Raw genomic sequence first — 4,271 nt, 5'->3', positions numbered from 1 at the left:
ACATTGTTGGCTACATGCCAGTGTTTTAGCTGTACTAGAACAGCTTGGCTGGAGCACAAGTCTTCAGTATGATAGCCGGGGTGTTGTCAGGGCCCAGAGCCATTGCTGTATCCAGTGTGCTCGGCCTTTTCTTGATATCACGTGGAGTGAATCGAATTGGCTGAAGACTGGCTTCTGTGATGGTGGGGACCTCAGGAGGAGGCTGATATGGATCAGGCCAGGTGGTCCGCCCAGCTTCATTTTTATTATTTTGTTTCATAGCGGTTTGTTACAAATGAGTGGCTTGCTAGGCCATGTCAGAGGGCAGTTAAGAATCAACCACATTGCTATGGGACTGGAGTCATACAAAGGCCAGACCGGGTAAGGACGGCAGATTTCTTTCCCTGAAAGACATTAGTGAACCAGATGGGTTTTTCCGACAATCCGATAGTTTCATGGTTACCATTACTGCTTCTAGTTTTATTTGGGGGGTGAGGAGAAATAGAGAAGGAGGAGCCTCGTGTGGAGACCAGTTCGTGCAAATGGACTGTTTCTGTGGGGCAGACTCTATAATATTATGTAACACCCGTTTTAATCAGACACAGAATGATCCGGGACTGACAGCACATCCCTTTTAAACAGATACAGAATGACCAGGGACTTACAGCACATCCCTTTTAAACAGACACAGAATGATCCGGGACTAACAGCACATCCCTTTTAAACGGACACAGAATGATCCGGGACTGACAGCACATCCCTTTTAAACAGACTCAGAATGACCCGGGACTGACAGCACATTCCTTTTAAACAGACACAGAGTGATCCTGGACTGACAGTACATCCCTTTTAAACAGACACAGAATAATCCGGGACTGACAGCACATCCCTTTTAAACAGACACAGAATAATCCGGGACTGAAAGCATGTCCCTTTTAAACAGACACAGAATGACCCGGGACTGACAGCACATCCCTTTTAAACAGACACAGAATAATCCGGGACTGACAGCATGTCCCTTTTAAACAGACACAGAATAAACCGGGACTGAAAGTAGACCCCTTTTAAACAGACATGGAATGCTGCCTGACCTGCAGAGTGTTTCCAGCATTTCACCTGTTTATAATTAAGATTTCCAGCATCAACACTATTTTGCTTTTGTAATAAAACTTTATGTAATTGGCTCTGTTGCGCAATGGATAGCGCATTGGACTTCTAGTTGCATGACAGATTAAGGCATTCAAAGGTTGTGGGTTCGAGTCCCACCAGAGTCGGATTTTGGGTCAGGGTTCGGTGGTTCCTCCACTGACGGTACATTTTGCAGTAAATCGGTAATTCAGAGAAGGGAAACTACCGCCCCGGCACTTTCCCTCTGAGTACTCTCAACCCCTGAGTCAGTTACACAGGAGCAGGAGGAGGCCATTCAGTCCCATGGCCGTTTTACATAGGAACAGGAGGAGACCATTCAGTCCCATGACCCTTTTACACAGGAATTGGAGGAGGCCATTCAGCCCCTTTAGCCTGTTATACAGGAAGAGGAGGAGGCCATTCAGCCCCTCGAGCCTGTTGCACAGGGACAAGAGGAGGCCTTTAACGCCTCGAGCCTGTTGCATTGGACAGGAGGAAGCCGTTCAGCGATACAAGATCTGTACAAGAACAGTAGAACTCCATTCAGCCCCTCGAACCTGTTACATAGGATGAAGAGGAGGCAAAACAGACCCATGATCCAGTTATAAAGGAACAGGAGAAGGCAATTCAGACCAACGAGTCTGTTATAAAGGAACAGGAGGAGGCAATTCAGACCCACGAGTCTGTTTCACAGGAGCAGCAGGAGGCCATTCAACCCCTCAAACCTGCCACACATGAACAGGAGGAGGACATTCAGTCCCTCAAGCCTGCTACACTGGAACAGGAGGAGGCAATTCAGACACACGAGTCTGTTATACGGGAACAGGAGGAGGCCATTCAGCCCCTCAAGCCTGTTATACATGAACAGGAGGAGGCCATTCAGCCCCTCGAGCCTGTTATACATGCACAGGAGGATGCCATTCAGCCCCTCAAGCCTGTTACACAGTAACAGGAGGAGGCCATTCAGCCCCTCAAGCCTGTTACACAGGAACAAGAGGAGACAATTCAGACACACGAGCCTGTTATACAGGAACAGGAGGAGGCTATTCAGCCTGTCGAGCGTGTTATACAGGAAAAGGAGGAAGCCATTCAGCCCCTCAAGCCTGTTAGACAGGAACAGGAGGAGGCCATTCAGCCCCTCGAGCCGGTTACACAGGAATAGGAGGAGGCCATTCAGCCCCTCAAGCCCGTTATACATGAACAGGAGGAGGCCATTCAGCCCCTCGAGGCTGTTATACATGCACAGGAGGATGCCATTCAGCCCCTTGAGCCTGTTACACAGGAACAGGAGGAGGCCATTCAGTCCCTTGAGTCTGTTATACAGGAACAGGAGGAGGCCATTCAGCCCTTCGAGTCTGTTGTAAAGGAGCAGGAGGAGGCCAATCAGCTCCTCGGGTATGTTACACATAAACAGGAAGAGGCCATTTAGCCCATCGAGCCTATCATACAGGAACAGGAGGAGGCCATTCAGCCCCTCGAGCCTGTTATGCAGGAACAGGAGGAGGCTATTCAGCCTGTTAAGCCTGTTATGCAGGAAAAGGAGGAAGCCATTCAGCCCCTCAAGCCTGTATCACTGGAACAGGAGGAGGCCATTCAGCCCCTCGAGCCTGTTATGCAGGAACAGGAGGAGGCTATTCAGCCTGTTAAGCCTGTTATGCAGGAAAAGGAGGAAGCCATTCAGCCCCTCAAGCCTGTTACACAGGAACAGGAGGAGGCCATTCAGCCCCTTGAGTCTGTTACACATAAATAGGAAGAGGCCATACAGCCCATCGTGCCTATCATACAGGAACAGGAGGAGGCCATTCAGCCCCTCGAGCCTGTTATGCAGGAACAGGAGGAGGCTATTCAGCCTGTTAAGCCTGTTATGCAGGAAAAGGAGGAAGCCATTCAGCACCTCAAGCCAGTATCACTGGAACAGGAGGAGGCCATTCAGCCCCTCGAGCCTGTTATGCAGGAACAGGAGGAGGCTATTCAGCCTGTTAAGCCTGTTATGCAGGAAAAGGAGGAAGCCATTCAGCCCCTTAAGCCTGTTACACAGGAACAGGAGGAGGCCATTCAGCCCCTTGAGTCTGTTACACATAAATAGGAAGAGGCCATTCAGCCCATCGAGCCTATCATACAGGAACAGGAGGAGGCCATTCAGCCCCTCGAGCCTGTTATGCAGGAACAGGAGGAGGCTATTCAGCCTGTTAAGCCTGTTATGCAGGAAAAGGAGGAAGCCATTCAGCCCCTCAAGCCTTTTACACAGGAACAGGAGGAGGCCATTCAGCCCCTCGAGTCTGTTACACATAAATAGGAAGAGTCCATTCAGCCCCACAAGCCTGTTATACAGGAACTGGAGGAGGCCAATCAGCCCCTCGAGTCTGTATCACTGGAACAGGAGGAGGCCATTCAGCACCTCGAGCCTGTTATGCAGGAACAGGAGGAGGCCATTCAGCCCCTCGAGCCTGTTATGCAGGAACAGGAGGAGGCTATTCAGCCTGTTAAGCCTGTTATGCAGGAAAAGGAGGAAGCCATTCAGCCCCTCAAGCCTGTTACACAGGAACATCATGGGCAAGGAAACCTCCTGCTGATTACCACCTACCACCCTCCCTCAGCTGATGAATCAATACTCCTCCATGTTGAACACCACTTGGAAGAAGCACTGAAGGCAGCAAGGGCACAGAATGTACTCTGGGTGGGGGGCCTCAATGCCCATCACCAAGAGTGGCTCGGTAGCAGCACTACTGACCGAGTTGTTCGAGTCCTGAAGGATATGGCTGCCAGTCTGGGCCTGCGGCAGGTGGTGAGGGAACCAACACGAGGGGAAAACCTACTTGACCTCCTCCTGACCAATCTACCTGTCACAGATGCAAAACAGTTCAAAAAGTATTCATTGGCTGTAAAGCACTTTAGGATGTCCTGAGGTCGTGAAAGCCCTGTAGAAATGCAAGTCCTTCTTTTACAGCCTTCAAAGACAAAGTGACTTAGCTGGCAAAGACCAGAAACAGGGACGGTATTATAGATGAACCTTACAGATGGGCCGGTTAGCTCAGTTGGTTAGAGAGTGGTGCTAATAACGCCAATGGTCGCGGGTTCGATCCCCGTACAGGCCATTTATATTTCGAGGGAAGGTTAGTTTCGTAATTTTTGAGCAGTTTAAAAAGTTTGGAAGTAAACTCACA

The 4,271-nt window shown here is 49.9% G+C and overlaps 1 non-coding gene across 1 annotated transcript; it reads left to right on the top strand.

Moving 5' to 3' along the window:
- Window positions 1-1,160: 1,160 nt before the first annotated feature.
- Window positions 1,161-1,253, top strand: trnar-ucu (transfer RNA arginine (anticodon UCU)). Its single transcript has 2 exons — window positions 1,161-1,197; window positions 1,218-1,253. It is a non-coding gene; the product is annotated as a tRNA-Arg (tRNA).
- The last annotated feature ends 3,018 nt before the right edge of the window (window positions 1,254-4,271 follow it).

Source organism: Somniosus microcephalus, unplaced genomic scaffold (assembly GCF_052327205.1).
Source record: "Somniosus microcephalus isolate GS21.2 unplaced genomic scaffold, FLI_Smic_1.0 unresolved_chr8, whole genome shotgun sequence".
Classification (NCBI taxonomy): Eukaryota; Metazoa; Chordata; class Chondrichthyes; order Squaliformes; family Somniosidae; genus Somniosus; species Somniosus microcephalus.
This window is presented reverse-complemented; position numbering and strand designations above follow the sequence as displayed.